Source organism: Cupressus sempervirens, chromosome 3, assembly GCF_028749045.1.
Source record: "Cupressus sempervirens isolate cs-2001-9-10 chromosome 3, ASM2874904v1, whole genome shotgun sequence".
Lineage (NCBI taxonomy): Eukaryota > Viridiplantae > Streptophyta > Pinopsida > Cupressales > Cupressaceae > Cupressus > Cupressus sempervirens.
In genome coordinates, this window is record NC_143120.1 from 453,399,171 (window position 1) to 453,424,308 (window position 25,138).

At 33.6% G+C, this 25,138-nt stretch overlaps 1 long non-coding RNA gene across 1 annotated transcript; it reads right to left on the reverse strand.

Moving 5' to 3' along the window:
• Positions 1 to 546: 546 nt before the first annotated feature.
• LOC149567033 (uncharacterized) lies at positions 547 to 1,730 on the reverse strand. Its single transcript, XR_016361600.1, has 3 exons — positions 1,510 to 1,730; positions 884 to 1,044; positions 547 to 766 (listed from the first exon to the last, which is right to left on the reverse strand). It is a non-coding gene; the product is annotated as an uncharacterized LOC149567033 (long non-coding RNA).
• Positions 1,731 to 25,138: the final 23,408 nt, after the last annotated feature.

Here is a 25,138-nt window from a genome sequence, read left to right on the forward strand (position 1 = left end):
AATCAAAAAGATGGAAGGTCACCTCTTGAAAAGAGTGTCTATATGATAAGTAATTGGCCTCATCGAAATGCATGAATAACCAGCTATTGCATCCACCTAGTAAAAAATAATAAATACCAGATAACTAATTTCAAAGTGACACCAAGAAAACATTAACATCATCAACTGAAACCTCCCAAAATACTGAAACTACCTAGCCATGTAGTATCCAGAGCAAAAAACATCATCAAAATGTGAAAAAGAAAAAAGATGTGCAAAGAAAAGCCCATCATGAATTAAAGGTTTAAAATACTAGATAACTAATTCCAAAGTGACACCAAGAAAACATTAACATCATCAACCAAAACCCCCAAAATACTCAAACTACCTGGCCATGTAGTATACAGAGCAGAAAACATCATCAAAATGTAAAAAAGAAAAAGGATGTGCAAAGAAAAGCCCACCGTAAATTTAAAAAGGTTTAAAAGGTAATTTAAAAATAATATATCAAAAATTTCATAGATAAATTTTTAAAAAAACATTATGAGAAAATATTTCGACTAAAGATTTATAGGTTTTTAACTTTTTGATAATAGCTTTCATAATGTGATTTATACAATTAAATTTAAAAACAAATTCAACTATCTTTCATAAAGCATCCAAGCCTAAATAACTTAATAAGAAAACACTAATTGCCGGTTGATATAATCGCAGCAAACAAATACCAATCGCCACTGATTATCGGAAGCCAGAAAAGCTGAAACTCCAACCAAAAAAATATTAATGCCTGGAAAAAACATCAACAGGCACGGAGCAAATGTCAACAGAAAATTAAAAAATTGGGTCATGCCAAAAATTCGAATACCATGAAAACCAGCCCTAATTGGAGAAAAAGATAAAGTACCTCGACCAGCCGTGCAATTCCAAATAAATAAAATGTCGCCGAAATAATTTGTGCCTGATGTATCAAGATAACGAGTTAAATAGCCATGCACATGTCGCTGGCTGTCGCAAAACCTTCACTCAGAAAATAAATAAATAAAATGTCGCCGAAATAATCTGTGCCTGATGTAACAAGATAACGAGTTAAATAGCCATGCACATGTCGCTGGCTGTCTCAAAACCTTCACTCAAAAAATAAAACAGATCTAGGATGTGACTATCTTCCAAACAAAATGCATCTTTGATTAAAATTTAAAAAATTAAAAATATAATAGATTTTAATAAATAAAAATTGAAAAAATCGCTAGATCTGAAAGAAGTTCTGAATAGCCCGTGCCATTAGAAATACCACTGAAACTTTTGATATAACGATTAAAAACTACTGCCCTAATGAAATATGTGAACTGAAAAAGTACTTTGCGAAACACAAAATCGTGTAGAGGAATAAAAATCAATGCTACATTGAAACCCTAGCCAACAGAAGAAAGAAAATCTTTAACAAATATGAATCCATTGTCGGAACCAAAAACAGAAATGTCGACCGTCAAATAGATCTCACAACATCAAGAAAGAATGCTGCTCAAATACCTGTGGATAGAGCGTCCGCCTGGAAACGTTGCTTCTGGAATTAAGATTTGGAACTGAGAAATCTTAATGAAAGCAACCCTCAAATTTGCAATGAGCCGACACTTCCAAAACAGACCTGTAAGCTAGAAAAAATTGACCTGGAAATGAGTTTATTGCAAATATGAGGGCAGCTTTACAGAAGTTTCTGAGGCTGCTCGAAACCCCTATTAGGTTGTCTACGCTTCATGAGAAAAGAGGTTCAAGTCATTACCTATATATATATATATAATTTGTAACAAGTTTGAACATTTTAGTTCATAATAAATTTCTTTATTTCATATTTTGACATGAAAAAGAATATGTAGATAGTTTTCTGCTCCAATTGTTTTCTCAGTAGATTTTATTAAAATTAATCTTCTTCACATGTCATATAATTGGAGTGTATATTTCTAGATTCAATTGTGTATTTGTTTCAACATTTGAGATCATCATCAAAATGGATTATAGCATATAAGAAAGTTGTTCTATATGATGAGAAATGATCAATCCTGTAATTATATTTGTTTCAAAATTTGAGATCATTGTCAAATTGATTACAGTATATAAGAGATGGAAAACGTTGATGCAAAGAAAATTGAATCAAATGAATTCAAAATGGAGGAAATGATGAATAAACCAAAGATTTTAATAAGGTCCATGAGGTCAAAATAATTTATAAGCCTTTAAAATTTACACAAGCTTCATAATAGTGCGACAATTTTTTTTTTTTAATTAAACAATTTTAAACATTCTACATTTAAATTAGATTTGTGCAATTATATGTTTAAATTTTTTTGATTGTGTATGTATTTTTAGCATCCACTTTCAATCAGACTCTGTGATCCATCACTTGAGAGAATGTAAGAATACAAATCATAGATTTTTGTATTCTTACATTCTCTCATGTAGCGATGGATCACAGAGTGTGATTCAAACGTGGATGCTTAAAAAACATACACAATCAAATCCAAAAAAAATTCATACATGTTGATTTTTCTTTTAGTCTTGAAATTAATAATCATTATAATATTAAATATAATTTATAAATTGTCAATAAGAACGAATAGAATGCTATATTAGAATTTTACTATTGTTATTTATACTTGAAAAGAATGACTCTAAATTATTGTAGTAGTATTTTTTAGAATATTATTTATCTATTACATAGTCATTTATCTTATAAAATTTTAAAATATTTAATGATTAACTTTATAATTTGTAAGTTTTTTGGAATTTTTTTTTTTTAAATCTTCAAGGTTCAAATGTTAATTTTACTAATAATAAAGGTTTGTATTTAATAATCAATTATAATTGAAATAATTATTTTGTAAAATATATTTTAACAAGTAAATAGATAAACTTAAGAAATATTTAGAATGAGGGAAAATAGTTACTTATCATTAGTTGATTGTGTGTCAATGCAATATGTAATACTATTATTTAACTTTTAACACTGTCCAGGACCAAACCAATTGAATAAATTATAACTAAAATAATTATTTTATACAGTTTATTTAATTAATAAGTAATATATAAACTTTAGAAATATTTAGAATGAGGGAAAAATAGTTACTTATCATTAGTGTGTCAATGCAATATGTAATACTATTATTTAACTTTTAACATTGTCTAGGACCAAACCAATTGAATCAATTATAACTAAAATAATTATTTTATACAATATATTTAACTAATAAGTAAATATATAAACTTTAGAAATATTTAGAATAGAAATAGTTGATTATGTGTCAAAGCAATATGTAATACTATTATTTAACTTTTAACATTGTCTAGAGAGGGGAGAAAATATCTTCCCAAAATAAAGCATCATTCCTTAAACCAATATCCTATGTTAAATTATTAGCTATTAATGGGCAATAGTTCAACATATTTTGGAGGATTTTTAATTCTTGGACAAAGATATGGAATTTGTATTGTTTAAATATTTATGATATAAAATTTTGGCCCATTCACTATTATGTTCTTTAAATATTCTCCAAATAAGTTTTGCCCCTAGTGCCTCGTTTTGTCCACTCAAATATTTTATGCCCAGGCCTCCAAATTCTTTAGGTCCACATATTTTGTTCTATTTTATCAAAGTTTGTTTTTTCTTATCTCCAGTTCCTTGCCAAAAGAAGTTTGTAAGTTTAGAATCTAGTTTCCTTTTTACACCTTTGGGTAGGGGAAGACATGACATATGATATGTGAGGATGGTCAATAGTACTGCTTTGAGCATAGTCATTCTACTAGCTTTAGTTAACCATTTCCCTTTCCAATTTCCCATTTTCTATCGAATTTTTTTGATATCGTATCCCAAGCTTTACTTTTTCTAATGCCTTATTTCAAGTTAAATACCAATTTGCATGGAAATGTTCCTATTCTAAACTTCATTATTCTTTGAATTTCTCTCTTTGCTTCCTCTTTGGTATTAATAAAGAAAATCTTTGATTTGTTAGCGTTTACTCTTGAGCTAATGCTTCCATATAATTATTTATTATTTTCTTAAAATTTTGAGCTTCTTCCAAAGTGTTTTCTCCTAGTAGAATTGTATCATCTACAAATTGTTGATGTGTTATTTTAGGGACCTCCTTAGTTACTATGATTCCTCTAATTTTCCTTTATGTTTGAGACTTTATTATAGCTCTGTCAAAAGATTTTGCCATAATAATGAAGAGAAAAGTTGATCTAGGATTCCCTTGTCTGATACCTCTAGATATGCTAAAAATCCTTCAAGGGTGTCATTTATGAGAAGGGAAATTTTTGGTGTCAAAATGCAATTATATATTAAGTTGACTCATTGTCGAAAGAACCCACAAGATTCAAATTTTTCACAAAAGAATCTTCAATCCACTTTATCATAGGCTTTTTGGATATCTAGCATCATTAGCATACAAGGTTCCTTATTTAATTTTTACATGATGAATTAATTCCTGGATTATGATAATACCGTCGAGAATTGACCTATTAGGAACAAAACTTGTTGTTCCTCTGAGATGAGATTTGGTAGTACTTTTTAAGTATGTTGGCTAGTGATGTTGAAAGCATTTTGTAAATTATATTACATAAGGCTATGGGTTTAAAATCTCCTAGATCCATATGTTCAGTTTTCTTGAGAATTAAAGCTAGGAATGTACTATTAATTTCATTTAGAAGGGATTTAGAATTCCTAGTTGCCTCAATAGCCTTCCAAAGGTCGTCCCCCAAGATATCCCAATATTTTTTTAAAGAAAAAGGCTTGAAAGCCATTTGGGTTAGGAGATTCATCACAATTTATTTGAAAGAGGGCATCTTTAATTTCTTCTCTAGGAAATTTCTTAATTAAGTTTTTACTATCTTTCTACAATTTTATTAATTTCAAAATAGATCCTAACATCTTATTCTGAGCTATTAATTACATAATAAATCCTAACATCTCATCCTAAATTTATTTTCCTGCATTCTCTACTTCTACATTTGCTAACAATGGATTGATATCTTTTATACTAGTCCTCTATTTATTTTCTTTTGATCTTGTATTTTTTCCCCATGTGTCCATGTTCTTCATTTGGCTATTCTCTAATTCTGAAGTGATATTTAACTTTTCCCTTCTACATCCATTTCTATATCTGAATGATATACTTCCATTTGACCTTTTTCATGGTCAAAGTTGCTTCTATTTTCTCTATTTTGTCCTTCTATTATAGCATCCTTAGTTTTAATCATGTGACCTCTATCTTTTTTTATGTTTATGGATTCATTACATTAATATGATGTTGTTTTTGCTCTTCATCTATGGAATGCTCATCTTTTTCTGTGGAATTCTCATCTCTTAGTTCCTACATTATTAGATCACTTATTCATGATTCTATATTTCTTTCTACTCTTGGGTTGGCTCCAATTTTCCAATTTGAATTTCCTTATCTTCATCCATATTTTTCTCTTTCATCTAGTATGTTGGAACTTGTACACCAAATTATTCCCAATTATGAAATATATCTGGCTAAATCTGCTTGATTTCCTCATGGTTCATAGATCCACATTTTCTTATTATTGTTTATGTTTCTATCATAATGATAATTGTTGTGGTTTCACAACACACGACCCATTTCACTTAGAAATGGGGACCCCCTACTTTATTTTTGGCTTTTTGGATCCCTAGTCTAGGGCCCGAGTCTTTTTATAGTGTTTTTTGACCTAATTCGGGTCCCAGTTCAAAAACCTAGTCTCCGAAAGTCATGTTTCTAAGGGAAGAAGTATTTTTGCAAAATAAAAAGGCGCACCAGCACACCTCAATAGGTGTGCTAGTGCACCAAAGTACTAAAAAGGGGACATTCACCTTTGGTGATGCGTAGTTGCGCAACATCATGAGGTGTGCCTTATCACCCCCTACACCTACAAAACACATACAAACTCAAAAAAGGCCTTAGGTGTGCTACCACACACCCCTACCTTCATTCCTCATAGAAAAGGTGCACATTTAGCACACCCCGTGAGGTGTACTAAATGTGCACTTTTTTTGCACTAAGTATATAGTGCGCACCCCATGAGGTGTGCTGGTGTACCCTCATCTTTTTGCTTGTGTAAAGCCAAAAATGTGCACCAGGCACACCTATCAGGTGCGCCAAGTGCACCCTTTTTTGCATATCAGGGTGAAATTGAGTTTTTTTAATATTTTTTAGCACTTGAGGCTTCTGGGTTACATTTTTGTCATCATTAGGGTTTGTTTAGGGTTTGATTTTTCCACTCTCCATACTAATGTTTTCTTCTTTGTGCAGATAAAAAGGGCATCCTTAACTTGTTGGGGTCATAACTTTCGACCTAGAGCTCAAAATTCAAAACTGTTTACACCATTGGAAAGAAGAACTAAAAATCTAATTTCAGTCCCTAAAATAGTGAGCCTTCAATTGCTCAATTTTAGGGACTGATGAAAGTTTCAACTTGAAATTTTCAACAGAAGACCTCCAAAAAAGCTAGTTAAAAGATTCTAGAAAATCTTATGGAAAAGTTTCAAACATTTGATCATTTTAGATAATCTGGATCACATGGTCTCTAACCTAGAAGGGTTAGACAGTAGAAGAGAAGAAAAGATCAAAGATACAGAAGTTGGACCCATGAACTAGAATAGGTTCTTCATCTTATGCAATTATTAATGACAAAATTCAACAAGAGTAGCTTGGGATTTCAGATAGAAGAAGCAGGAGTTCAAATGTATGAAAGTGTTTGGCTATAAAGAGAGTATAAATCATCAAAAAGGGGCAAAATAAGTACACTAGAGTACTCCCAGACCTCCTTTGAGAAAAACCTAGAAACCATTTTCAAAACTGAGAACTTTGATTTTTGGCGAATTGAGCATCCGAGGTGCACTACTGCGAAGGGGCACCAGGTGCACTGGTGTGCTTTTCCAATAATGTCATGGAAGATTTTGAGGAATTCAGAGGTGCGCCAGGTACACTAGTGCACTTTTTCAGTAATGTCATGGAAGATTTTGAGGAATTCAGAGGTACGCCAAGTGTGCTTTTCAATGGTGTTTGAAAGGTTTTTTAAGAAGTCAGAGGTTCGCTGACAGTTAACTACTAGTTCTAAATTTAGAGCTTTCTATGCATCAGAAACACATTCTAACAACAATTTAACTCCTACAAACACCTAGTGTAGAAGGAACTCTTATTTTTTGACACATCCAGTCACTTCTAAATCATTTGAAGGCTTTCTCTTTCTTATTCTTTCATGCTTTCTTTGTTTTATGACATGTAAAGGCTCATGGATCCAATTAATGATATAAAATGGATGGAGTCCTACTTAGCATGAGTTAGATAGTCAGTTTGTATGTAAATAGATTTGTTTTATTAGTTTAGAAGCATATGATTACATAGAGATAGCTCTCACTCTCAACACAAATTGAGGAGAAGATTTCTTATAAATATAGGAATGTAATATGTAATTTAGGTCACCGCCATTATTTTGCAATAATATATGCTTTTGTTGCTCGCATTTGGAGTGTAGTGATTCTTGCCTAAGTGTGTTATGTTTTGTGAATGTATGTTCATGGAATGTGATCGAGCCAAAAGTTTATTGCATTATTTTTGGTTGTGCAATCTTTTAACTCTAATGTTTTCTACAGGTCTACAAATTCTACTAACGTACTTAGTTCGAGAAGAGATCATCATATTGTTCCTACATAACTTTTGTCTCACATGAGTGCACTTTTCATGGCCTTGTGATTTGATGAAAAGTGAAACATCTTACAGTTGCTAAAATCCCATTGATGATTGCATCAATGGAATTAAGGAAGTGCTACTCCTATTTTCATTGGTTACCCATTGATTTCTTCAAAGGCTTAACTCGCAGATGTGTTGTGTCTATAGCTTATGTTTGTTAGGAATTTCGAATTTCCCTTTCATGTTATTTGCTTAAACTTCTTGTTACTCTATCTTTTTTATTTGCTTTACTAACCCCTTTGTTAAATTAGGAATTCATATAGTTGCATTGCTAGATTGCATTCATCATAAAAACAAAAAATACCAAAAAACATATCTCTTTTGTGGTTAATTTTGAAACAACAAGTAGGTTGTTCATTTTATCTGAAATTGGTTCGAACGAGCAAAGTCCTCCTCATGAATACTCATATTTATTTTCAACTGAGTGGATTCCAGTAGGTCGCAAGATCACCCAAAACCTTGGAGTTGATTTAACTTTTCAAGAGAGGAGTTCAAAAGGATTCATACCATTAAGCATCATGCAAAATGATAGCTCAAAAATAACTTCTTTTTGTCCAACTAGTTCTTTCTCTTCTAGGGAAGGTAATTCCAATTTTACATCATAAAAGAGAGTTTTCCACTAATAGAAAATTGCCAAAATTTATAAAAAAATTTGCTTGATCTCCTTGGATCTACCCCTCTTATCATTAAAATATTTTTCTTCTTCTTCTATAATTTTTGCCCAATCATTTTGAAGAACATTGTCTTCTGAGTGACTCTTTACTAGGTTATCATCCATGTTGGTTTTTCCTTTTTCTTCTGTCTTGTTTATGTCTAGTGTCTTTATCTCTTCCTGAATGTTGTTATATTCAGACTCTTCTCCTTCTTTTGATTTGTTATTGTTAACATCTTCTACTAAATCTTTAGTATCTCCTCTGATTTCTAATCTCTTTTGTCTAATTTTTGGATCCTTAGTTGATTTTTTTAATTAGACCAATAAGGAACTTTTTCAATATATGATTTCTCTTATCCTTGTTTAGATTCTAGAAGTAAATAGGTGAGACTCTCCCTAACCTTTTCATTGTTATGCCTTGTTGGAATGTTAGGAATAATTGGGGGGGTGGTTGAATCAATTACTCAAGGTCCATTATTACCAAATGAACAATCAAACACTTAAACACTTTTATGTTCTACCTATCATATTGCTCGATCTCTATTATGGTCTGAGTAATAATATTAACTAATAGTTCATTGTCCTAATATAATAGACTTGCAAAATGTAAATATTTGAAATATAAAACACCATAAAACATTCAATACAAGTTTGACACTAGGATTTGACGTGGAAAACCAATTTGGGAAAAATTACTAGCAACATGTCACCACTTATACATTCTTTTGAAGTGAGCCCTGTTAGTAGCCAAGCATGTTAAAGTTTACAATAAAAAATGTTAAATGTGACCTGGTTAAAGATTAAATCACCCTATTTAGAGTGACCTTGTAAGAGGAGTTTAGAACATTCCATTAGAATATCACCTGATTAAAGGATTTACATAGACTGTTAAGTTGTTAATGACTGCTAGGTCAACCTTGATTAAAATGATTTCAATACAAACTATTTACAATGATTAGAAAGAAAATAGTAGGGCTTGATCTGTATGATTACAATTGACTTTGCAATTTCAAATCTTTGTTTAGTTCACGTGATGCTTCCCTAATAAGCCTTCTTTGTCACCTATGTCCTTGATTTTCTTGGAAACCCCTCAAGAAATTTCCCTTCTCTTCATAAAAAACTTAACCCTTATGCTTAGATTTGCTTACCAACCTTAGCATCTTTGTTCCATCTCACTGGAAATCATTCGTATGCACATACAATCTTTGCACTTGAATGTTCTTGATCATTCTCTACAAATAACTTCATTGTTATGATTGTATCTCTTCCACATATATCCACTCCCACATACATGCTCATACACTCACTCATAGAGTTTGCACATTTACCTCCTTATATAGATAATCCTAGTCCTTTTTCATTTCTCACAATCACCATAGATTAGGGGTTTTGCGAAATGATCCAACAAATTCATTGTATTTGTTCATCTCTTTCCCTTCTAGAAACTTCTTGTGGAATCTGTTCAATAGGTATCTCACCTAATCCTCTTCTTGAATTTAATGATCCAATGTGCCAATCCTTATCTTCAACACACTTTCCATATCTCAAGAAATTAACTAAGTCAATTGGGAATTGTGATTTCTCACATGCATTCAAAATACTATCACTCGATCATCACTCAATTCTAACACTTAGTCATCACTTGATCACTCGGTCGATAGTGATGCTCAGTCAACACTAAGTTTCACTTTTCACTTAGCTCATATTGGCTCCCAGCTTGTTTTGTTCTAATGCTTGGTCAACACTAGCATCCTTTAGCATGAACTTTAAGTTCCTTAATCTTTTGTTGTATTCCTTAGTCAAGGTTATGCAATTTGTCAGTCTCTTCTCATGTCTTTATAATGTAAAAAATCAAATTATGTTTTCAAAGTCCAACTAATTAAACATCCATTGTAGCTTCCTTTTCATAACTCAACCTTTCCTCTAGGTTCTTTTTTTATGAGCAACTTATCAACTCCTATTCATAGATATGATATTTAGACTAGATAGTAACATGTCTCATCAGTAGATTTGACATCAATGACAACATAACAATTGTTTCAATTGTAGTTTCCAACAATCTCCCTCTTTGGCATTGATGGTAATACAATCTCCCTCTTTTTTACCATGCAATCCAAAAGATTTCACTTCCACAAGTAACCAATATCCTTAGTTTCATTCTTATCCTCATCCATACAATCTCAAAAACTCCCTCTAAGTTTTGAGTTTTGACTCCCTCTGTCATAGATATTTTTGCCAATCTGCATCTATAAAATCTCCCTCTTGCATCTTGTATACAATCTCTTTTATATCTTTCTCATCTATCTTGTATACATACTCTCCCTCTCTGACAACAATGTCAAAGAAATGATCTTTCTTGGCTTCATGTTGTTCATACATCTTGATAATGTAGATTATTACATGTCGAGGTCAAATTCTTCATTTGTCATTTGTATATGACTAATCCATTATCTTCTTCTTCTTCTTTACTTCACTTGACTACCTTAAGTACCTCCTAAAGTAGAAAGGTATGCATCAATGTGTAAGGTATTCTAATTAGCACATTTGATGCATAGCACCATCTTTCCTTAAGTTGCTTTGCTTAGGAGAATCACCCCCATTTTACCTCTGAGATAGACATGAGCATCTTTAGGTAAGGATTTAGTGAATATGTCAGCAATTTGTTCTTTGGTGTGTACATATTCTAACTTCACTTCTTTATCTTGAACTATTTCTCTCAAGTAATGATACTTGATAGCAATGTTCCTAGTTTTTGTGTGCATCACACGATTCTTTGATATGTTGATAGCACTTGTGTTATCACAATAGATAACTACTGGATCTATAATTTCTTCCTTTGTTCATTTCAATAGTTTCTTGATCCACATGATGGTTGAATAACTCACTGCAACGACCACATACTTGGCTTCAACTATTGATTGGAAAATACAATTATGTTTCTTGCTTGTCCATGACACCAATCTCTTTCCGAGAAAGAATGCACCTCCACTAGTGCTTTCTCTATCATGAATATTTCCTGCCCAATCAGAGTTAATGAATACCTTTAGTCCAAATCTATCACTCTTCTTGTAATTCAATACATAATCTTCTGTACCTTTCAGATATCTCAATATCCTTTCCACTTCCATCATATGGTTTTCCTTAGGATTTTTTGAAAATCTAGAAATTATCCCAATAGCTAATGCAACTATGAACAACATATTGTAGTTTTCCAATCACTAATTTGTATAGTGTTGGTTCACATTAGTAGATTCATCAGTTTTGATTCTTCCATTCTAAAAGTTTTCATTATCTCCTTATTATATTTGGATTGAGTAATGAAAATACCAAACTTCATTTGATATACTCACAAACTAAAAAAGAATTTGATTTCACCAAACATTGACATTTCAAATTCCTTCTTCATTTCATCAGCAAATGATTTACATAATGCTTATTTTCTTGAAAATATAATGTCATCAACAAAAATTCTAGATAGCAATGCCTCATTGTTCTTACCAGTCTTCAAGTATAGATTATTGTTATCATTTGTCCTTTCAAAACCAATCTTCATCAAGTTGTTGTGCAGTCTTCATAACATGCTCTTAGAGCTTGTTTCAATCTATGTAGAGCTTTGTGTAGTTTATATACCATATTCTTCTTGTCTGGCTCCACAAATCCTTCAGGTTTTTGTAGGCTGAGTATGCAAGAAAAGTTCTGACTCCTTCTAGTCTTGATACAAGAGTGAAAGTTTCTCCATAGTTAACTCCTTCTTGAGTGTATCTTTTACATACCAATCTAGCTTTATTCCTTGTAATCTCACCTTTTTCATTTAGCTTATTCCTAAAAACCCATTTTTTTCCAATAACATTTTTGTCTTTTGGTCTAGGTACTAGGGTCCAAGTGTTGTTCTTAATCTATTCAATTTCTTCATTCATTGCCTGGATCTAATCTTCATTATCTAAAGCATCTTTCACTGATTTGGGCTCAAACTCACAAAGTAAGCATGTATCATTCCTGAGTCTCTTCCTTGTCATAACACTAGATTCTACATCTCCAATAATATGTTTAGGTTTATGATGTCTTCTTACATACTTAGCTAGCACAAGTGGTCTCCTTCTCTATTCTTCAATAGGTTCATCTTGAAAAATAATCTCAGGCTCATTATATCTTCTTGTTCTGGTTCTGATTCTGGTTTTGCATGCTCGGTATTGTCTATCTGATGGTCAGTATTTTTTTTTGTGACTCAAAATCTTCTTCTTGTTGCTCAGTACCCTTGTCTACAACTTGACAATTGATTGTTGCACCTCAGCATTCCCTGTTTGCTAGAAAAGTGCAACTTTCTTTTCTTGTTTAGTAAGAGTGTTGGACACACCATCATCAACATATATGAATGTGTTATGATATTAAGGTTATTTCTTACATTCAACATCATTTCTTTTTGTAAATTCATCAAATTTCACATTTGCACTTTCCACAACTTTGTTAGTGTTAGAGTTTAAACACTTATAAGCTTTACTCTTGGTGGAATATCATAGGAATAGACCTTCATCACTCTTAGAATCAATGTTCTCATTCATATTATCTTTAAATATGTAGCATTTGCTTCCAAATAATTTGAAATATTTCACATTAGGAGCATATCCATACCATAGTTCAAAAGGTGTAGCATTTGTATCTTTCTTGACTCACATTTTGTTCAAGGTATAAAAAATAGTACTAACAAATTCTCTCCAATATTTATGTGATACATTCTTCTCCATCATCAATGTTCTAGCACAATCCATTATTGATTTATTTCTCCTTTCTGCTATCCCATTCTGAAAATGGGGTCCTTGTTGTTGAAATCTATCTTTTAATTCATTTACCATTGCAGAATGTGTTGAAGTCATTGGAAATGAATTCACCACCTCTATCAGATTTCAGACACTTTAGACTCTTCCCTATTTCTTTTTCAACTCTAGCTAGATACCACTTAAATAACTGAAAAGCATCAGATTTAGCTTTGAGAAACATCTTTTAAGAAACATCACATTCATCATCCTAGAGTAATCATCTACAAACAAAATGAAATAATTATCTCCATGATATCTTTGAACATCAATAGGTCCACATAGATTAGTATGAACCAATTCCAAAATATCACTAGATGTGTATATTTTTCTCTAAAAACTAGACTTGGTTATTTTTCCCAGTTGACATTGTTTACACATAGCATTGTCAGGCTTCTTTAGTTTTGGCAACCCTCTTATTGTATTCATTTTACTAATGTTTACCAGATTGTCAAATTTTACATGACATAATCTTTTGTATCATAACCAAACATCTTCTTGTTGTGCAAACAAACATGTCTCATTACATAAATCTAGAAGAACAAGTTACCTCTTGTTTGATCACCACTTCCAATTAGCTTTCCATCAAAATCATATATCTTGGCTTTTCTATGACAGAATTCAACTTTTTACCCTAATTTGTTTAACTGTGAAATACTCAATAGATTATAGTTAAGCCCTTCCACCCAATAAACATTGTCATGCTTGATTTTTTTAGTCAATTGAATAATCCCTTTATGTTTTACAATACATGGAATATCATTACCAAATTTAACACAACCAACCTTGTATGGTACAATGTCCTCAATTTTATCTTTATCACCAATTATATGATTAGAGAAACCACTACCAATTATCCATCTATCACTTATGTTCACATATGAAATTAAAAAAGTTTTCTCATCTTCATTAGAATATTCTTTCATAGAAACATAGGTAACTTCACCATCATTACTTTCATATTTAGTGTTATTTTCTTCTTTAGCAATGTAACATGATTTCTTACCTTTGTCATCTTTGTTCTTCTTGTAGTCTTGGTCATCTCTCCTTACTTTTTACTTGCTTTCCTTTCTCTCATCCTTGTCTTCCCTGTTAGGACATCTTGCAGCAATATGACCAACCTTATTGCATGAAAAACAAATTATAGGTAATTTACTTTTGTATTTACCTCTGCCTCTTCTAGATCTTTTTGAAATAAGTGCTTCAAGTTCATCATCATAAGTGTCACTGTCACTCTTCACATGTTTGCCTTTTCTTTTGCTAAGAACCAATTGTGACTTAAAAGCTGACTCAATGGTAACATGTGTGTAGTTATCAAATTTAGACATCTCAAAAGTAGCAAGTCTACTAATTACACCTTCTAAAGTCAAATTGTTACTTGGAGTGCATCTCAATTCTTCTATTGCAGAAAACCTAGTGGTATATACAAGAAGTAGAGTCCCAAATACCTTGCTTATCACTGCTTCATTTTCAATTGTTCCATTTGTACCTCGAATAGAATTGACAACTTCCTTGATTCTTGTGTAATATTGCACTATGTTCTCACCTTTTGTCATTCTAATTTCATCAAATTTTTCCCTTAGGCTCTCTAATTTGGCTCTCAAGACATTGTCATCTCCTCCATATATTATCTTTAGTTTGTCCCACATATGTTTTGTACTATCACAATCTTTTATATCATCAAACTCAGCATAGCTTAGGGCTGAAGAAATCTCCAAAATTGCTTGATTACCATCTTTATTTACTTTTAGTTGTTCAGAAGTCAGAGGAATAGTTGTTATCTTCACATATGCATTATCCAAAAAGTTTATTACAACATCACCAATACTGGATATATGTAGCCTCATCAACATTTGCCATGCAGGAAAGTTCTTGTTTAACTTTGGTCCCTCCCTTTTGTGAGTCATGATCTTTAGCTTTGAGTACCTTCAAACTTCTCTTTATAAGCACAAAGTTTTGATACCAATTGTTGGAATATTTAGAATAACTTGGGGGGGGGAGTGTTGAATCAATTACTCGAGGTCCATTATTACCAAATGAATAATACAACAATAAACCACTTAACACATTTTTGTTCTACCAATTATGTTGCTTGGTCTCTACTATAGTTTGAGTAACAATATTAACTAGTAGTTCACTATGCTAATATAAAAAACTTGTTGAATGTAAACATCTAAAATGTAAAACACCATAAAACATTCAACACAAGTTTGACACTAGGATTTAACATGGAAACCCAATTTGGAAAAAACCACTAGAACAATGTTGCCACTTTTTCACTCTCCTGAAGTAAGTCTTGTTAGCATCCAACCCTATTAAAGGTTACAATACACATTGTTGAATGTGACCTGGTTAAAGGATGTAATCACCTTGTTAAGAGTGGCATTGTCAAGGGACTTTAGAACATTCCACTAGAATGTCACCCAATTAAAGGATTTACACATATTGTTAAGTCCTTAATGACTGTTAGGCCAACCTTGATTAAAAGGATACCAATACAGATAGTTTGCAATGATTAGAAAGAAAATAGTAGGGTTTGATCCATATGATTACAAATCACTTTGCAATTTTAGATCTCTGTTCAATTCATGTGTCGATTCCTTGATAAGACTTCTTTGTCACCTTTGTCCTTGATTTTCTTGGCAACCCTTCAAGCAATCACCCTTCTCTTCATAAAAAGTTAAGCATTTTGCTTAGATTTTCTTACCAACCTCAACAGCTTTGTTCCATCGCATTGGAAATCATTCACATGCACATAAAATCTTTCAACTTGGATATTCTTGATCATTCCTTGATCATCCTCTGCAAATAACTTCACTATTCTAATTGTATCTCTTCCATGTTCATCCACTCCCACATACATGCTCATACACTTGCTCATAGAGTTCACAGATTTACCTCCTTAAATAGATAATTATGGTCCTTTTTCATTTTTCACAATCACCATAGACATTAGGGTTTGTGATCTAAAATAACATATTCATTGTATTTGTTCATCTCTTTCTCTTCTAGAAACTTCTCATGGAATCCATTCATTAGGTATCTCACCTAACCCTCTCCTTGAAATAAATGATCCAACATGTCAATCCTTATCTTCAACATGCTTTCCACATCCCAAGAAATTGACTAAGTTGGGTGGAAATCATGACTTCTCATATGTATTCAAAATATTGTCATGCAGTCATCACTTGGTTCTGACACTCAGCCATCATTGGATTGCTCGGTCGATACTAATGCTCAGTCAACACTAAGTTTCACTCAACTTGTACTAGCACTTTGCTTGTTTTTTTCTAGTGCTTGGTTGACACTAGCATCCCTCAGTATGAACTTCAAGTTCCTTAATCTTTTGTTGTATTCCCTAGTCAAGGTTATGAAATCTAACAGTCTCTTCTCATGTCTTCATAGTGTAAGCAATCAAATTATATTGTCAAATTATAACTAATAAAACATCCATTGTGGCTTCCTCTTCATATCTCAACCTTTCCTCCAGGTTCTTTTTTTATGAGCAACTTCTCAACTCCTATTCATAGATATGATATTTAGACCAGATAGTAACATGTCTCATCAGTAGATTTGACATCAATGACAACATAACAATTGTTTCAATTGTAGTTTCCAACAATCTCCCTCTTTGGCATTGATGGTAATACAATCTCCCTCTTTGTTACCATGCAATCCAAAAGATTTCACTTCCACATTTGAACCATCTACTCTCATTGTGCCTATCATTTATAATCAAAATATTTTCATAGTCTTTGTTAGTGGCCAAGATAGTTCTTGTATGGTTAATTTCTCTCATTGTGATTTCTTGGGTCTTAGGGCATCCTTCCTACTTATTGTTGAGTGAGGTCCCTTCCCTAGTCATGTTGCTAACATGTCTGTGGGATAGAATATGAACATTGCCATCTTTACTTATCTTTAGGGTTGAGGGGAGTGTTTTTTGGGCAAGGTGTGAGCACCAATTATTTAATTCCTTTTTAGAGTTGCTTTTGATATTAGTTCCTATTGGCATCTCATCGATTCTGAGACATCATTTGATCACTGGGAGGATTTGGCCTTCAGGCTGTTGACTTGATTTCTTTCGTAGTTTCCTTTTTTGTTTGTTATGAACCAATTAGCATTGCTTTGTTTGCTTTCTTAGCTAATGCAATTGGGTTTTTCCTGGGTTTGTTTCTAATGATTGTACTATATCTTCTCTTTCCCTTTAGGCCTTTTTGATGGCTCATGATCTTGGAGTTTAATTGTTTCCTCCTTATCCTTAAGGATATATCTAGTCTTTACAAAAAAAATTGCTTCTCAAAGGAGATCATTACTAAGTTTTTATATATCCAACAAGTGTCATAGACCTGAACATTCTGGTTTTTCCCTTTACACTTTCCCACTGTTAAAAATTCCTTCTTTCTTTATAGGATTTCAAATATGTGATGAGTCAATAAGAGTTTTGGAGCTGCATATTTTGTTTTTGCTAAATATGAGGCATATTTATTCACGCGATTAATCTCTAGTCCTAGAGCCATGACTTTTTTTGTCACTTATTCTCAATATTGTCTTTTGGAAAAAAATGATATTGTTGCATCACTTCTATAGAAATTGAAGGATTTGAGAAAATACACAAATCAAATCCACGAAGCCCTTGATACTTGCATGAAGAAAACCTGTCACAAAGAAGAAAAGACAAGAAGAGGCAAGGGTTTTCTTTGAAAATATGCAGATTGTATTCTCAGATTAAAAAAAGATAATGAATTACAAAGAGACTACTCCTTATAAAAGGAGATTGAAATCCGAAAAGGGTAACCTAATAAGTTACAAAGGGTAACCTAAAAGGTAAAAGCTATTTAATAATTTCTAATTAATTATTAAATAGGGAATGCAAAAAAGTGCATAAAGTGAAATATTAAGAAGGGATAAAAGGTAATTCAATTAATGAAATTAAATTAACCTTTTTCTCTAACAGAAATATTATTCACATTTGATATTATTGTCTATTATTCTTTGCTATGGATTCACATCCATAAGATGTAATTGTTTAGAGCCCAATTGGGGAATCTATTTCTTTTAAAACCCAAACAAATAAATGAATACAATTTGAAGAGATGAACATTGAAACAATTAATTCATATTCCACAAGCTTTGGCAGAGATTACTGTATGCAAGTTTGAGTATTCATTACCTTATTAATTCACTATTCAGAATATAAATTGTTCCTATTGAAAATAATTGTTGTTAATTTTGCTAATTTTTGCAATCTTTACCTACTTTAGTAGAATTGTACTCTATATTTAACTCAATATCTTATCATTGTCTTCTCTATAACAATGATTGATTTATGCGGATTTTAAACACTGTGATATACAGTATGTTACTCCTAGTCTACACAATCACCTTTCTGTATGTTGAGTGATATCTAAGATCTTGTTTGTTATTATTTATGTCTTATATGTCCTTGTCCTATTCCCATCTATCATTGATGTCTTGAGCAATATTCATGTTTTCTTCCTTATCTTTTATGTTGTTTTTAAGTCGATAGGTTTCACTCCTTGGGAGATCTTGGTTGGTTTTCTTAGATTTTTCAACGATCTTATGCCAAAAAAATGGACATCGGGAAAGGTCAAAAATATATTGCACATTTACATTCTCTGCCCTCTCTACAAGTGTCAGATAATTATCAAATAACAAAAGATTTTTTGTTAATTGCTCCACATGTAGATCTACTACTAGATTAACATTGACAGAGCTCAAGTCTTATTCATGGGGATTGTTTTTATCTCCTACCTTGAGTAAACCATAGGATAATCACTTATATGAAGCTTTGAAGCCTTATGTAAGACCGCTCCTCATATATACTTATTTAAATATGAATTTCTTGTTAAACCCTTTATAGGAGATTTGAATGGATATATGAGCATGACAATATGATGTTATGATAAATTGTCATCGTTATTGCCTAAAACCATGTAGAGGACGTTATGATAATTATGGCTATCTTATGTATAATGATTTGATGATTGTTGCAATAACACAACTTAGTACTTACCCTCTTTTGAATCATTAGAAACTTGAAGACAAAGATTATCAACTCACTAGAAGTGCTCTTAAGTAGCTTGATTTTCAATATTATAATTACATTACGATGTGTTAAGGTTGTTAGGGTATCATGTATAAGAGGATATAGTTCATATTTTGATACCCTATGATTTATAATAATGATGTTAGGAGGTGTTTTACCTTATGATGATGATATTAATTATGGTATCTTGATGATTAGGTTATATGCATTCAGATAGTTCAGTATGCTCTATTGATGATGTTTATGATATTTTGGGTATACGTATGCATCACCAACTATAGAATAAAAAAGGGCATATTATCGCTAGCGGGTTGATTAATGGCATGTGGGGCCCCTACTATTCTATGGGGGTGGGGGTATAGTTATAAACGAATGATTATTTTATTATTTTAATTCAAACTAATGAATATGTTATGATGATTCAATTATGAGATTAGTAATGTTAATTTATGTGCATAAATGAGAAAATTTTATTTAAATGAAATTTATAATGTTCAAATCAATTTAATTATGTAAATTTAATCTGTGTGTGTGTGTGTGTGTGTGTGTGTGTGTGTGTGTGTGTGTGTGTGTGTGTGTGTGTGTGTGTCTGTGTGTGTCTGTGTGTGTGATTTTATCAAACTACTAAAATTCACGTTGAGTGTACAGGAAATTTAACCATGGAATTAATCAGAGAAATAACAACTGACCCCATGTGCAAACTGTAAGACCAAGGTTGAATCCAATAAAGTGATTCAAAACTTGTTGTCAATTGTTTTATTTGTATCATAATCTAAACGTATGTGTATTATTTTGTATTTTGTGACATGTCAAATAGTATGTAAAAGTAAATCTTAAGAAGTCACTTGACACTCGTTATATGCAACATTGTCAATATAACCCATTAACCTAAGACTGATTTATTTAGTAACCTAAACTATTTTCCCTTGATAAGGGTTTAGTGGAAAGGTTATATCCTTATGATTTTGGAGATAAAATATTCTCAAGCCACTTGTATAGGTCATAAATTGATCCTAGAATCCAAATTTAATGTAATCCAAGTGCCCAAGTGGTAGGGGTATGGGTTAGGAATCTTTTCCACCCTTCTAGAACTTCCTAGCAACATTTATGACCCCTAAAATATCTCAATTTTCATTTCTTGCGAAAATGGATCATCTCCATGAGGTTACCCAAGTTTACACTCTTGCTAAGAGGTTGTCTTTATAATAGGGGCAAGTGGGGAGACCAAAGGAGGCTTAGAGTCAAGTTGGAGTTATTACTATTTTTGGGTGGGTGAATTTAGAGGCTATTTAGTGCCCCTTTGAAGAGTTGGAGGCTATTTACCCACTCTCTATTTTTAGAGAAGTCAAGCTTCCAAATTGAAAGGAGAAAAGGATTAAGCTCATCTCAAAACTTATTTTTGTCATAACCTTTGTGAAGGTAGGTTTCTCCACTACCATAAATATGCTCATTTTGTTCATTTGATGGAGACACAACCCAACAACCAGAATAGACACAATAGAAAGGGGGAATTATATTAACTAAGAAAATAAGCTGGTACAAACAGTGCAGAGAAAATAAACTCAAAACATGCCCTGCGGGCTTACAATAGCATAAATCTGGAGAATATTTCTCCTTTTAGCACCTCCTCTCAAGCTCCAATCCGAACTGCCTTTTACAATGCCAAAAATCTCCTTAAATAGACCCCGGAGGGTTAAGGACTAGGAGTACATTCTAGAAAGTGCTAGTAGGCATCCATCGACAAAATAGAAGGTTCTAGAAGCCGCGTTAGAAGTCGGTGCAAATCTAGAAGAATCCAGAAACGGTAGCCGAACTTTCGGGAGGCATAACTTTTGAACCGTAGCTCCGATTGACGAACCGTTTACATTTTTGGAAAGCTCTCGAAGCGCTCTATAGCCCTATGGACAAGATTTGCTTGTCCCCCATTTTTTGACCCTTTTCGAGGTCATTTAATGCCCCAAACCTAACTTTGAAGCATTCTTAGGAGGTCTCCAAAACCCGAAAAACTGCAATAACTTTCAAACCGTGGGGCCTTTTGACCTGATTCTTTTTCTGGAATGCTCTAAATCTTAATTACCTTCATCTGGCCAAGTCACACCTTCTAGGTCACCAAAATGATGGCCAAATTGCATGCTCCTATTTTTTCGGGATTTTCAAATGCACTGATAGTTGAACTATGAGAGTTGGAACCTTTATTTGAGCCAAATGGGTATCCAAAAATGTAAAGACATAAAACAGAAACTAAGTCTAAGTACATTTTTTTTTGGGTGACACAGGATTGCCCTTATACCTCTGGATGCTCCTGCATCAGACACCCAGGGTAGATTGAAAAGTGACCCTGTCACTTTATGGATGGTAGAGGAAATCCCAAATGGGAAACCTCAGTTGCTGAAATCCAAGTTGAGTCCTCGATCGGCCGTCCTTTCCATTTTACCAAATACTCTTCATACTGCCTGTTTCTGGTACTCCTACCCACACGTTGATCTAGAATGTCTTCTATCTCCTCCTTCTTAGAAGCAGGAATTGGACATGGCTCTAAAACTAGCTCCTCATCAGCACCATCATCATGATACTCTGTCAAATCTGCAATGTTGAAAATGGGAGAAATGTGAATACCATCTGGCAGCTCCACCTCATATGCATTTCCTGAGTTATGTTTCTTCAAAATTTTGCAGGGGCCAAATTTCTTCATTTTCAGCTTGTTGTAAGTACCAACTGGAAATCTTTCTTTTCGTAAGTGCACCATGACAAGATCCCCTACTTGGAATTCCTTATGTCTTCTCCTTTGATCAGCCCTAGCTTTATACTCTTGATTCATCTTGATAATGTGTGCTTGAACCTCCTCATGTAGACGCTTGATGTGTTCAACAAATTCCTCAGCTTCAGCACTTGTTCTCTCCCCTTGTTCTATCTTCCTCAATTCTGGTGCAGTCCTTGGGCTATTTCCATATACAATTTGAAATGGTGATTTTCCAGTACTCCTATTTACAGAGTTATTATAAGCAAACTCTGCCTGTGGTAGAATCAAATCCCATCCCTTGGGCTTATCTCCAACTAAACATCTCAGCAAATTGCCTAGACTTCTATTTACCACTTCCGTTTGGCCATCAGTCTGTGGGTGATGCGTGGAACTGAATTTCAAGTCTGTTCTCAATTTCTTCCATAATGTCCTCCAGAAATACCCCACAAATTTAGTATCTCGGTCAGAAACTATACTCCTTGGAAGACCATGTAGTCTTACCACCTCTTTGAAAAACAAGTCTGCAATATGGACAGCATCATGAGTTTTGTGGCATGGAATGAAATGTGCCATTTTGGAGAACCTATCAACCACCACGGATACTAAGTCATTACCCCTTTGTGTCCTTGGCAATCCAAGAACAAAATCCATACTTATGTCCTCCCATGGCCTTGATGGAACAGGTAATGGCTGATATAGGCCAGTATTGTGACTAAACCCCTTGGCAACTTGACAAACCTGGCAACTCTGTACAAACTTCTTCACATCCTGTGTAATTTGAGGCCAAAAATAATGTTCTCTAAGAATGGCAATGGTCTTATCCCGACCAAAATGTCCTGCCATCCCTCCACTGTGTTTCTCCTTAATCAGATTTTCCCTCATGGAACTCCTTGGAATGCACAATTGACTACCTTTGAACAACATGCCATCCTGAATCAAATAGTCTAACCACTTGGTTCTATCTACAGCAACAGGTTCTTTACAAGCTTTCCATGCTTCAGCAAAATCAGGATCCTCGGGGTACAAATTCTTGAGTTCTTCAAACCCAACTACTTCAACTTGCATTGTTGTAAGCAACAACTGTCTCCTACTTAATGCATCTGCAACCCTGTTAGATTTTCCACTTCTATGCTTCAACACAAATGTATAACTCTGCAAGAATTCTACCCACTTCATATGCCTCTGATTCAATTTACCTTGGCTATTTAGGTACTGTAATGCCTGATGATCAGTATACAAAACAAATTCCTTTGGCAATAAATAATGCCTCCATTTCTTTAAGGCCTGAACTATCGCATAGAGCTCTTGATCATAAACAGAATACTTCTTCTTTGCATCATTCAATTTTTCACTAAAATATGCAATAGGCTTACCTTCTTGGCTTAATACAGCCCCAATAGCGCTACCACTAGCATCACAGTCCACCTGGAATACTTTTTTGAAATCTAGAAGTGCCAACACAGGCTGTTCAGTCACCTTCTTCTTCAGCAATTCAAAACTTCTCGCAGCTGCTGCAGTCCATTTGAACTCTTTTCTATCCCCTCTTATTGTATCAGTTAGAGGTGCACATATGCCACTGAAATTCTTAATAAACTTCCTGTAAAAACTAACCAGACCATGAAATGATCTTACCTCAGTAGCAGACCTTGGAGTAGGCCATTCCAAGATGGCTTTTACCTTCTCTGGATCCATTTTGAGACCTTCAGGTGATATAACAAATCCCAAATAGACTAACTCCCTTTTTGCAAAGACACACTTCTTTAGATTAATTAACAGTTTCTCTTCCCTTAGCCTTTCAAGGACACTACGAATATGCAGTAAATGTTCTTCCAAAGTCTTGCTGAAAATTAAAATATCATCCAAATAGACAATAACAAATTTTCCCAAGAACTTCTTAAGTACCTCATTCATGAGCCGCATAAAGGTGCTTGGGGCGTTCGTCAATCCAAAGGGCATGACTAACCACTCATAAAGACCCTCCTTGGTCTTGAAGGCTATTTTCCACTCATCTCCTTCTCGAATCCGTATTTGATGATAGCCACTCTTCAGATCTATCTTTATGAAGTACTCAGCTCCACTCAAGCAGTCCATAAGATCATCCATCCTTGGCAAAGGAAATCGGTACTTGATGGTTATCCTATTTATAGCTCGAGAATCTGTACACATCCTCCACTCTCCATCCTTCTTTGGTGCGAGTACTGCAGGTACTGCACATGGACTCAGGCTCTCTCGAATCAAGCCCTTCCTCAACAGCTCCTGAACCTGTCTATTTAGCTCCTCTGTTTCAGTAGGAGTCATCCTGTGAGCAGCCTTGTTAGGCAAACTAGCTCCTGGAATCAGATCTATCTGATGACTGATTTGCCTTACTGGTGGCAATCCATCTGGAACGTTATCAGAGATAATATCTCCAAATTCCCCTAGTAAATCTGAAACTTCAAATGGTATTTCACTACTACCTTCTTTATCTTTCCTAGGAATCAAAGCATAGCACATACGCTGATGTTTCATGCCATCTAAAAACTTCCTTCCATCAACAAGACAAATCCTAGCACTGCTACATACCTTTTCACCTTCCTTTTTCATGGGCTTCAATTTGTGGCGAACTCCATCCTTTGTCAGAGAGTATGTGTTTGCATGCCCATCATGTATTGCATGTCTATCAAACTGCCATGGTCTACCCAACAATAGATGGCAAACATCCATCGAAATAACATCACAGAGAACTTCATCATGGTAACTCCCAATTTTGAATTTTACTAAACATTGTTCACTTACCAGGACCTTATGATCATCTTTTACCCAAGAAATCCGATAGGGCTGGGGATGTTTCTCCCTCTTGAGCTTCAGCTTAGAGACCATCTCTTCAGATACCAAGTTATCAGTGCTACCACCATCAATGATCACATCACAACATTTATCCTCACACTTGCATCTGGTACGGAACAAACTCCTTCGTTGTCCTGGTTCATTTTCACCACTTAGTAGGACTCTTTCATTTACCAAGGTCTCTCCTCTTTCTGTATCCTCTGAATGTGATGATTGTGCATCCTCATCCACATGAGCAACCCTAGCTTGGCCCTCAGCTCTCCTATCTATCCTTCCTTGTCTTTGAGGGCATTCAAAGGCACGATGACCTTCTTCATTGCA